Source organism: Phoenix dactylifera, chromosome 17 (genome assembly GCF_051530095.1).
Source record: "Phoenix dactylifera cultivar Ajwa chromosome 17, Ajwa_hap1_PhDact_Kaust_v1.1, whole genome shotgun sequence".
NCBI classification, from domain to species: domain Eukaryota; kingdom Viridiplantae; phylum Streptophyta; class Magnoliopsida; order Arecales; family Arecaceae; genus Phoenix; species Phoenix dactylifera.
The window spans coordinates 728999-742033 of record NC_143206.1 but is presented as its reverse complement, the minus strand read 5'-3'; the positions used below and the strand labels follow the sequence as shown (position 1 = coordinate 742033).

Here is a 13035-nt window from a genome sequence, read left to right as displayed (position 1 = left end):
ATTGAATCTAATTCAATTTGGCTTAATTAAAGTCCAATAATTCAATCAAATTGAATTTATTAGTAATCCAATTACTAATTAACCCTTCAATAATTCAATAATTATTTTAATACAACTTTTGCTTAGGATAATTTGTCAATCAAATTGACCAAATTATCACTGAATGATTCTTAATCATCAATCAGCTATTTGATCAACCTAGAAACTTCTATGCATGTGACCCCATAGGTTCGAACCTAAGCCGATAGCACAAGAACAACTTCTTGTACTAATCGAAATGACCATTTAGCAATGGTACCCGACGTCCGGATAGGCCGAATGATTGCAAAGCAACATGCAACCCTTGGACTATGGTTACCGTATAATTTATCCCTATGACTCCTAAATGCCAGGATGACTTCAGAGTTCTGTCAACTCTGTAATAAGTACATCCATAATGTGATTCAACTTTAGAAATCCTGTGACTCCTCACAAGGATTACCCTGGCCAAGGTTTTGCTAAATTGAACACAAGGCATTATCTCCTATTTCCAGGAGGGGTCAATTCCATCTTGACTCACAACTGACTACGCAAGTACTTGACTGTACCCAGTGATCTTTCATTACTGAATTAGAAATTCAGATAGTCCGGTACCAAAATACAGTGAGTTGTTTGCTAGTCACAGGTTGCGGTCTTAGGTCAGAGGGCCAAAGTTATACTTATATTCACTCGGAATATCTCTTGACAGTAGAGCATTCCGGAATTGGTCACGTTCAATGAAATATACTCCTACACTTTACTTGTGTGACATATCAGTGTCTCCACACTCCTTGGTTGAGAGGATAACCAACATATATGTCACAGAACGACCTAATCTCGATAATGTTGTCGTCCTAGTAACAGCATATCATTTGATCGCAAACAGTTTTAAGGACTTGAAGATAAATCCTTCTTTATCATAAAACAAGTCCTAAGGACTTCATCATATAAAAATTCATTTGAAGATGTACAATGAAATCATGAATAATGCCAAATAACACTTTATTAATTTGTCAATTCATTTATAAAATTCAATCATCAACATGCTGACGATTGACATTTAGAATACAATTCCCAACAATTCTAGTCTTCCTCGATCGTATTTACAGCCCTCCGACCATCTCTTTAATCTCACCGGAGAGTCTAAGTTCCTTGATTGGAGCCATCGCTGGAATCTCCGTTCTTTTTCTTCTTCGAACTCCAGCTTCCTTTTGCATTGTTGCGATGGCCAACATCATCGGAAACTAGGTAAGGATCCGATCCCTTTGATTTACCCCTCTGCTATTTCTTCCGAACCCTTAAAGCCTTGAATCCGGCCGATAATCGCGAGATTTTTGTGAAGAATCAGATGCCCTATTTTTGTGAAAACCGGCACTATTTTTCTTTTTTGGCCATCAGCATCGCCGCCTCTTGATGTCGGACCTTGATTGACTACCCGGCCTCCCACCGACCTTTCTCGGCAAAGTAATGGCTATCAATGAGCAGTTAACAGCCAAAAAAAATGATGAAGAAGCATTTGTTTCCCCTATTTTCCAAAAGCAAGTTTTTTTCTTTCGATTCCGGACGGTATTAAATATCCAAACAAGAATAGAATTGGAAAAACATAAGGACCCAGATCATGAAAATATATGCTATTAAAGAGTAACAAGTGGTGCCGACACCACTGCCAGGTCAGTCGGTTGCCGCAGGATCCAGCCAGCTCAGCGGGTCCTAGCTAGGGGTGGCAATCGGGTCGGGTCGGACATAAACGGATCGGGTCAAATGCAGGTCGGGTCAGAAAATCATAAATCTGAACCAGACCTATTTATTAAACAGGTCAAAAATTTCAAACCTGAATCCGACTTGTTTATTAAACAGATAACCAGATCCGACCCGTTTAACATGTTTAATAAATTAGTAACCCGTTTAAGCCACCCGACCCGTTTAACCCATCCGACCCGTTTAACCCGTTTCCGCCCAATGCCATGCCCCTTTTTATTAGGTTTTCTCCCCTTCTCCTCCTCCACCGCCTGAACCTCGCCGCCTGCCGCTGTGCCCTATCCGGACCCGACGTTGAACACCAGCGGCGACACCGCCACCCCTCGTCAGATACGTTCCCGGCGGGGGCCGCCTTCATGAGCGCGGAGCTCGCCCGGACGGCGAGCGCGGCCAGGTCCTCCGCATAGAGCCGGTGCTTCAGCATTGTCCTTGGGAGGAGGAAGTAGAGGTTCCCCAGCCGGAGCTCCTCGCCAGTGCCGACGGCAGAGACGAACCCATCGATCTCCATCATGTCAGCATCGTAGACGAAGCACGTGGGATCCTTCTGGAGCACGAGCGAGACTCTCATGGAGCGGTCATACTCCCGGAGCTGGTCGTCCGTGAAGACTGAAGATCACCTTAGCTGTCGCCATCGGCGTCACCGTCGCCGCGATCACCTCGCACGAGGTGCAGATCCCCATCGGCGCTCTGAGGAAATGATGATAACCAGCGATTTCCTCCCACCTCCTCGAGTGGTTTCGGTTTGGCACTCAGAGGGAAAATTTATATTTTATACAGGAGAGGGCGATTTGTCGCCGAGCAAGCGAATGCCAGGTTGTAAATTGTTGAGGCCTAGGTGGTCATGGGGAAAAGGGCTTGGATTTGGAAGAAATTATGGGGTCTGGGACTCAGGACATAAACTAACCGTAACAAATCCATGGAGCTCGCGCGGAAATTGAGCCAAGACAGGAGTTGGGCCGAGGCGGTGAAATCGGGTCGAGATGGGGAGTTGGGCTGGCCCTAGACCTTATCTTGTGGGTTGTAGTCCTTATTTATCAGCCCAAAGTTAAACAGGTTATACAGGTTAAACGGGTTAGACGTCTAAAATCTATATCCGACCCAATTAATAAACAGTTTAAACGGGTCAACCTGTTTACGATCTGAACCTATTTAGGCCAAACCCAAATCTGTTTATGGCGGGTCGAACACGGGTTGGATTGGCGGGTCGGGTCATATTTTGCCACCCCTAGTCCTAGCCGATTCAGCCAGACTTATTTTATTTTGGATTGATTTATTTTTGTTGGGTTTACTTTATGTTGATTGGGTTTATTTACATATTGTCATTTGGGTTTATTTGTATATTGTCATTTTAGGGCCTTTTTGGGATTGTTTTATTTGTAGGGACATTTTTATTATTTTGTAACCCTATATATATATATATATATATATATATATATATATATATATATATATATATATATATATATATGGGTCCATGCACTTATTTAGAATTGATAAATGAATGATTGATAAAATGAACAACCTCCTTTCTTCTCTTCTTCCTTCCCCTCCCTTCCCTTCTTCTCTATTTCTCCTTCCTTTCCTCCCATTTCCGTATCGGTTCAGCGATCCTTGTTGTCAACATAACCTTGATATTACCTTTCAATGTTTGGGGCTAGATGTTATAACCAACTGGATGGACATTCTCTTTGCAATAGTCAGGTATTCATATCTAGAGTGATATCTAGGTTTGCAACATTGGTGAAATTATTAGTTCCTATAGCATTACTAAATACAAGTTCGGGTTGTATGTTTTACGCAAATGAACGACTATTGTTCTTTCGCAACGTCGACCATTGGATTGCACTTTGCACAGATTTCAAAGCACTCCAACCTTTTTCTTTCTTCCACCTCCATAGATCTCAAATCGGATGTTGTGTAATCAAACGATTGATGTTGCGAAAGAAGGTTTATCATTCTTTCACAAGAAACATACAACCCAAACTGACTAAACATAGGCTAGATTGATATGTTGATCACCATGGTACGTCGTATCAGCCCGAACCGGACAATATGGGGCATACTGTAACAATAATTGTAACAAACTGGTATAAATGGCATATCGACACTCAGTACGCTAAAAAAATCTTGTATCGTATAGTACTGATACTGTGATAGTGTGGCTCTTGATCTATTAAGGGCATGCCAAGTTAAAGCGTCTTATTGGTCCCCTGTCCAAAATCATAAAATTTCTTGAAGCTGATAATGTTCAGAAGGAAATTTTCATATTGATACAATATGAAAACAGGGGACAGAACTTACATGTACTGAGTCAATAAAGAGAATAATGTTACATTATTAATCAAGTATATCTCAACAATTACAGGACCAAGCGATAGCAGTTTAAATATCCAAACAAGAATAGAATTGGAAAAACATAAGGACCCAGATCATGAAAATATATGCTAGGAAAGAGTGACAAGTGCAAGAGATTTATTCTTTTTGTAAAACATATCTTACCCCCAAGAAAACAAGACAGCTAGCAAATGAAATCCTGAAACCTCTTATCAATGAGTAGGATCAACTTATAAGATGGCACATCACTTTTGTTACCGTCTAGTTCTGAATAGTGAGCACCAAAATTACTAGTCTAGCAATTGCCTTCTGAGATGGTTTTCTTATGGACCAGCTAGGTCACTCTTCCCTTAGTCTGCATTGTTGTCTCTCACAGCAGAGCAATGTTGGCTCTTCTTACTCTTCCTTGCTGTAAATCACCTCCGTAAGCGTTGTAGAGCGCAATCTTTCTAACTATATTTGACCGTTGGTATTACTAGTTGTTCTTGAAAAAAGTTCAGCATCCGAGGGACAAGCAACCAGATCCAAATTTGACCGTTGGATTTCCCAAAACCTTATCCTATCCCGAATCGATTTACAGATCCGAAATCGAACCGTTGCAAGCGAACAACCCTTAGTTAGAAATCCAATCGGATTCACCAAACCCATAATTTGAACCGCTAATATTCGACCGTTGGCTCCCGATTCTCCTAAGACGTATAGGAAACACGAAAGATAGAAGACGGTCTCCGAGCAGTTGGGAAAGGAGAAAACACGAAAGAGATAGAGAGACAAGAAAGATAGAAGAGAGTCTCCGAGCAGTTCAGAGAGGAGAAAAGAAGAAAGAGAGACAGAGAGAGATGGCAAAGGTTGAGATTCACCATCTTGGTGACACGGTCATCCAGCTTCAAGCCCATGGAGTCGTGCATGCCCGACCCCAGGTGGTTGTCCATCTTCGTGTCACCGAGTTCGACGACCTGTCCGCCTCCCCGGCGGTGATGTCCCTTCGCTTCTATCTGGGCCAGCTCTCGCTGCTCAGAGCCGTGCCAGGGATCGTCTCGCTCGTGGCATCCAACCTGGATGCCAAGATTCGACAACTTTGCGAGCGTCGACTGCTCCTCTTGGCTTTCCAACCCGCGGTAGAGCTGGCGTCTGGATCATCTCTCGAGCTGGTCATCGACATCGGCACATTCTTGGCACCCGGCTGCTCCGCCCAAGACTCTGAACTCATCGACGAGTGGATGTTTTTTAGGCCTCTGCAGGAGGAGGAGCTGATCTTCGTGCAGGAATATTACTACGCAGAGGAAGAAAGTGGATTTGGTGGGGTGCCGGCGAGCAAATCTTTCATCCAGAGTTTGAGGCGGTCGCCGTATGGTCGAGGAGAAGGCGTTCAGGAGGAGGAATGCGTGATATGCCTGGAGGACTTCGATGCCGGAGCGGAAGTGAGTATGACGCCATGCTCCCACTCCTTTCATAGCCGGTGCATCACCCAGTGGCTGGAAAAGAGCCATCTCTGCCCCATCTGCAGATACCACATGCCCACGTCCAGCTCCTATCCACAGGGCCAGCCTATGATGTAGTTTCTTTCTTTTGTGTTTAATTTCTTTATCTTTCTAGCTAGTTGTACATATGAACATTATGTATACAACATTTACCAAAACAACAATATGTATACAAGTACAGTGATTTGATCTTGAATTAATCAATGAAAAGGTCAGATTTCTTTCTATCTGTCTAATCCTATGATGTCTTTAATGTTCAAATTGAGCACCATCTGATGATCAAAGAAGATGGGGAACTTTGCAAAATTGTGTGGTTGACAATATTTTAATGGGCGACAATGCAAGCAGGAGGGCAGAAAACACATCCATGAAACTTGATGCTAGCTGAATTCATGTCTTTTCATTGTTGCTATGTACGAAAAACACCCCTGATATGCCATGTTTTGAACCAGTTCCAACTGCTCACCCAAGTTCCAACCAACCCATCATCAACAGCAGCAGCAGCAATGCCAACATGATTTTAGTTCAGCATCTCTCACAAACAGGGTCCCCTGTTCTGCCAGCTGAGAATGGCCTGAAACGACAGCAGATAGTTGATAGTTGCTTAGAAGATGGCGGCGAACTTCCCCACCTATCGAAGAGGCTCATTAATTCAAACATTTTTACCAACTTCGCCAACCAGTTTGATAGCCCTCGGTACAATTTGTTAGGCCATCCCTTCTTCAATCAGCAACTGCTATTGAACTCTTAACTTGAAATTACTGTGACCTCACAGATATCAGCTGAATAAGGGATTTCAGAGCATAGCATCGACGGAAAATGAAGAACACGATAGCCTTAAAGATTAGTGATTAGAGCATGTTTTGTCAAATAGCTTTGTAACCGTTTCTTTTCTTGTGTAATATAACATTGAAACATATAACATGATTACATTGAATTTTTTGAGTATTTATAATTCTAATACTAATTCTTTGGTCTTGGTATCGTTTGTGTTATTATTTAGTTGTGGATTAAGATAAGCTAGAGTGTACAAGGGATGAAGTTTATTTGCAGACCCTTCCAGTGCAATATGAAGAAGGAGATCCTAAAGTTGGGGCTTCCTGGTGACAGTTATAACTACCTCCTCCCCTGCACCATGATTTGGAGGACTGAGGCGGCTCCTCCTACCATAACAGCAAGGCCGTGCTCAATTAAATCCAGCAATTCAGTTTTATTTTTCAATAAGTTTTATAGGCCTATGATGCCTTGGATCAAGTAATTCTTTAGAAAATGATGAGTACTTAAAACTGGTGTAAGAGTAATATACTATTTTTAGATTTGCTAGGTATGAGAATTTATATTTAAAAATTATGATGTCAGACAGATATATGAAATTAACAGTCGGACTTAGCTCAGCCAGATGAAAAAGACTATGAAGCAATAAAATTATACTTTGTTAACTAGTTATTATAAAACTAATCTTAAATAAAGATGTCCTGAATATAATCATATTTATGCCCCTTGAAAGATTTCCGACTCCATCCCAGCTTCTAAAGTCAGTTCTGAAGAAACTTTCCATAATATTGTCTGTTTAACAGAATTCATCTAACAATGCACTTCAAATCACCAACTTCCTATGATATAACCATAAAACCGAAAGTTTTCTAATAGCCATGCAGTCATCAATGGGACCCCCGTCAACTCTCCAAAAATCATCTTTCAGTATCTTCTCACATTTACCTCGAAATTGAAATTTTCTGCAGATCAAATGTGAGGAAAAATAAGACCATATATTTTCCTTAGATGACTGCCTGAGCTGAAGGCGCTGCTACATATTGCATCTACAAGATAGTAATCAAGATTGGCTTACAGCCAAGGCCGATGGTATACAGAAGGCAAACCCATTTTTGTGTGCTCGAGAAGATGCTTGATCTCGGCCAATGGGAGCCTGCAAAGTGAGAATGGAGGGGCATTGCTGGAAAATAATTCTTGAAACCAAAATATGCCATACCATATCGAATCGAGCAGTACAGAACATACCATACCAGTATATAATATAGAGAACGTACCGATACTCGGTACACCGAATCAGCTCTTGTACTGGACGTATTGATATAGTAACGAGAGATGGCATCGGTACCGAGCCCAGTACCGAGGCAGCATACTCTCATATGAAGACCTAAATTAGGATAAAAAAGAATCATGAACAGATACATTGTGCCAATATATGAACTTACTTGGAAACTTGACTTTCACAATGTTTCCAAAAATCTGGCATATTAATCCTGACAGCCATGAGACTGTCGATGCATTTCTTTATAGAAAACAACTGTTCAACACAGAATCAAAGAAAAAGAAAAAATGGTTATTCCTCCATAAGAGCTCACTTTTCTTTTTTGATAAACACCCAAACTCCATACCATTACCAGTTGTTACAATAGATTTACCTCGCCTGCAATTAGATTTCCTAATGGAGATCGTCATACCTAAAGTTTCAAGATCATCTTTTGATGTTTTCAGACTTTTACCTCCAAATTCAGATGCAAGCAAAATCAGATTGCAAATTTGTCTTTGATGACCAGCTGACTGATAGATATCCTCTTCGACCTCCAAATTCAGATGCAAGCAAAATCAGATTGCAAATTTGTCTTTGATGACCAGCTGACTGATAGATATCCTCTTCGAATACTCGTCAAGGTTGCCTTTGGGGACCACTATAGCAAAAATCTAGGCGATATAAAGAGGGCTGCATTGCTCCAAACAAAACCAAATAAAATTGCATCATACAAATTCTTGATCAGGGCAACAGACAATCTGCACGTTGAGGATATAATGGTACAATGCAACATGATCCACTTACATGATGCCATTACAAGATTTGAACCAAGTGAGAACCAAGAAAAAGCAAATCATATGAATTCCATAAGGCACATATTCTAATACCACCGAAACCCTAATGATGGGAACCAAATCTGTATCTGTTTTTCCCCATAAAGATACCATGTTTTAATGAACAGCTATTAGACTGTTGAGACCTTTCTTTATCCAAAAAGAAAGAAGTTTCAGACACAAAATATATAGAAAAGGGTTAAATTATTCTTCCATAACAGCACATCCTAATATGCGACCACTTCTTATTGGCATGGGTCTAGCATCCTTCCATTCTAGTGGCAATTTCCTCAGATCACAAAACCTATTCGAGTTCAGCTTCACAATGCCATATGAAAGGGTATCTAAGTTATACCTAAGAGTCATGCCCCCAATGACATATAATTACTGCTGGAATGCAACAAATCCAAAGGTAAAAGGCTTCAATGATCTCAAGTGTTTTGGAAGGACCACTGCAGGAAATTCACCCAATGTACACCAGACCTTTTGATCCATGTCCACTTTTTTGATGCTCCCTTCTTCCAGAATAGTGTAGATGTTGCCGTTTTGTATAGTTGTATAATTATGTGTCAACTTACAAAACAGCTGCAGATCTTCCATGATGCACCAATGTTGGTTCATTGGATTGAAGATAAGTATGTATCTTGTTGAATGTTATACTCTCTCTTGCCAAGAACATGAAATTGACCTCCATACGATATACTGAAGCATTCAATTAGCGCGAAAGGCATTGGTGGTAAATCTTCCCACCTGCAACAGTTGACAATTTATAGCAATGTGAAATTCTTGACTAACCATTACATATACATATACATTACATGTGTATGCATGTGTAAGTATGCATAGCATGCACATACATACATACTCATTTGTTAAGATGGAATGAAGGATTGGAGGATGTTTACCCTACATACATCTGCAGTCCATGGTAACTCTATTGAACTAAAACAAATATATTAAGAAACAAGATGAATAGACTGCATGATAAAAACCAAATAAAATGCCTATGTATTTTAATTGTAAATTGCTCCTCACTGATAACTTAGTAACTTAGGAAATCATGAAAACTAAGGTTTACCGTATCGGTCAATACCGGTGCATACCGACCAGTCCGTACCATACCAGTATTACACCGATACACGATACAGCGGACGTACCGACACTTGGTACACTGAAATGGCCCCTATACCGGATGTATCAACACCATAATAGGATAGTACCGATATAGGGTCTAGTACCGAGACAACAAATATGGATGAAAAAAATCTTTATAACATGCTTACCTATCTGCATAAGGATCATAAACTTAAACAGAAGAAAGCCCTTCAGTACAACATGAATTGCCTCCCCCAGCCACATAGACCTTGTTAGAGATAACTACACATGCAAAATCAGTTCGTGCTGTTTGCATATTGGCAGCCCTTTTCCATTCCTTTTCCATTGCTTCTTGAAAGTTTAGTAATTGTTTAACCAATTTGAACACGTATATAAGGAATTTGCTACAAAGCCAATGCATTCTTCTTAAGCATACACCAACGATATGGACAAGAGCATCTATAGACAATATATCCACAATATGAAGATTTATGATCCCTGAAGGTTTGCATGCTCGTGGCCACATTCTACCTGACTTGTATTAATCTTGCTTCAATCCAAGATAATTGTGTGCCAGGTTATCGTAATAAAACTGCCAAGTTAACATTCCTGTGCAGGCTCAATCCTGCAAGGAAGGCATATATTCATCTAGAACCATATTGTGTGCCAGGTTAACATTGCTATGCGCCAGGGTAACTGTGTATCAAGCTCAAATAATTGTGTGCCATGTTATCGTCTGTGTGTGCCAGGGTGACTTATATTCATCCTGCTGCAATCCTAGATAACTATGTGCTAGGTTATCGTAATAAAATTGCCAGGTTAACATTCCTGTGCCGGCTTATTCCAGTAAGAAAGACATATATTCATCTAAACCCATATTGTGTGCCAGGTTAACACTGTTGTGTGCCAGGGTAACTCCGTAGCAAGCTCTAATAATTGTGTGCCAGGTTATGGTTCGTGTGTGCCAAGGTTATTTAATTATGTGCCAGGATGACTTAACTATGTGCTGGGCTACATTAACTATACATCAAACCTTGTTTAACTGTGTACGAAGCTAAATTCGAACAAGAAAGATGAGAACGCATCACAATTGAGCCACAAAGTCCAACAAAACTGCTCGGTATTGGACCGTACCAAAAAATATTCGAGTGTGCCGGTGGAACAGTTAACTCCATATATCACTTCACTAACATCAATATACTTACAAAGTACATGGTAAACAGAAACTTAAAATTAGAACTTGTTAAGATGTTAGTGAATTAAGCAAACCATGATAATAAGCTTCCATATAAGAGAAAAGAGGATGCACAAATAAGAAGAATTAAAGTTTTCACTAAAATTTCTAGGAACGTCACACTCATGTGATAATATGTAATTTTAGGAAAAATTTCTTATGAAAAAGATGGAATCGTGCAACTAGTTTGTCAATTCTATTGATGAGGTTAGATGAGTTGGATTATTAGATAATATTTTTTTGAAGTTAACTTTATGGCTTTTTGACCGAGTTCAACTTCCTCATTAGCGTCAATAATTTGTAATTCAATAAAAGTTTTCTCCTTGCCCTCAAAATAATAAATACTTAATCAGAAGAAACAAAAGCCCTTTCATGCAATGAGCAAAGTGTTCAAAACGATCAAGAAGCTAAGAATGATGTCCCATAGCTTGTAGTCTTTGATCATTAAAGGGTAGCATAGAATATTCTAATCAAATTCAATTTACATAACAATGCTAAAACGTAAGAAAACGAAGAGAATATTCTAATCAAATTCAATTTACATAACATTGCTTAAACGTAAGAAAATGAGGATAAGTTGTCTCTCCAAGTAACTTATGTCATCCAAGAATGATGTCGCCAAGAGGCATAAGTCCAACCAAAGACTGATTTTTGTCCTGAGTTGACACACATAGATGCATTTGCAGTTAACTATACTCATGTTCATCCTAATTTTAAAAACGAGTTATTAGTTGAGAGTAGGAAGGCCATAATCAAATCACATTAGATGGTCAGATCTATGAATGAGCTTCCCAAGCTCAAATTTTCCAAGCTATGAAGCAGTGTGTTGTCAACATAACCTTAGTGTTACCTTTCAATGTTTGGTGCTAGATGTTATAACCAGCTGGATGGACATTCTTTTTGCAATAGTCAGGTATTCATATCTAGAGTGATAGCTAAATACAACTTAGGAAGGCCATAATCAGATCATATTAGATGGTCAAATCTATGAATGAGCTTCCCAAGCTCAAAGTTTCCAAGCTATGAAGGAATGTGTTATCAATATAACCTTGGTGTTACCTTTCAATGTTTGGTGCTAGATGTTATAACAAACTAGATGGACATTCTCTTTGCAATAGTCAGGTATTCATATCTAGAGGGAAAGCTAGGTTTGCAACATTGATGAAATTATTAGTTCATACATCATTGCTAAATACAGGTTCTTATTGTATGTTTTACGCAAAAGATTGGATGTTCTTCTTCCGCAACATCAACCATTGGATTGCACTTTGCACATAATTCAAAGCATCCCAACCTCTTTCTTTCATCCACTATTATAGATCTCAAAATGGATGTTGTGCAATCTAATGGTTGATGTTGCGAAAGAAGGCGAATCATTCTTTCATGCGAAACATTACAACCCAAACCCACCAAACATAGGCTGGATTGAGATGCTGATAACTGTGGTATGTCGTACGGCCGGAACCAGGCAGCACGGAGCCTATCGTACCATATCGATCCGGTACTGGTACCCAGTATGGATGGCGCACCAATACTCAGTATGTCAAAGAAATTCCATATCGTACTGTATCGACACCGTGCTAGTGTGGCACTTGAAAGTGAATCCTAGGTTCTTCGGTATTAAGCATGCTGATTTTTTTTTTTTTTTATAAAACCATGGCTGAACCTGATCGGATTGCCTACGTACCCCTTCATAAGGGGGATCAAGCCATACGTAGTTCTTTTTAAGTTTTAAAAATGCAGCGGAAAAATGAATCAAACAATTTAATTCATGCATGCTTACAAGATCAAATCTAGAAATCAGCACATTAAGAACACATAGGATTATGCCGAAATCGTTTAAACAATTATGCTAAAACTTTTATGCATGATTAACTATCAGATCTGAAACTTAAGAACTCTATTCCAATTAATTTCCGAATATCCATCGAATGGATTCTGGAGATATCTCCGTGAGGAGCCCCAAAAGAGGGTAAAACCTCGGGGAATCAGACCTAGACCTTGACACCATAATAAATGATTAATGCTAGATTAATACCTTTTATGATGGATGAAACTTATGGATCTGATCCTTGACTTCGCAGCCACGCACACGAATGGCCTCTACGAGAAGTACACGCGAAGCCCTAGGTAGATCGTCTTCCGCGGGAGTGCTAGCTCGCGCAGGAACGCTGCAATGGCTGAAGCTTTCTCCTTCTAAACACTCAATCTTTGATTGTTATTCAAGAAGATGGAGGATGGATGTGA

General features: G+C 40.0%; 1 pseudogene across 1 annotated transcript in view; it reads right to left on the bottom strand.

Moving 5' to 3' along the window:
- Window positions 1-8360: 8360 nt before the first annotated feature.
- LOC149750987 (F-box/kelch-repeat protein At1g16250-like) overlaps window positions 8361-13035 on the bottom strand; it is a 32774-nt pseudogene continuing 28099 nt past the window's right edge. The window contains exon 2 of the transcript XR_016398835.1: window positions 8361-9209. The product of XR_016398835.1 is annotated as an F-box/kelch-repeat protein At1g16250-like (transcript). The remainder of the gene's footprint in view (window positions 9210-13035) is intronic.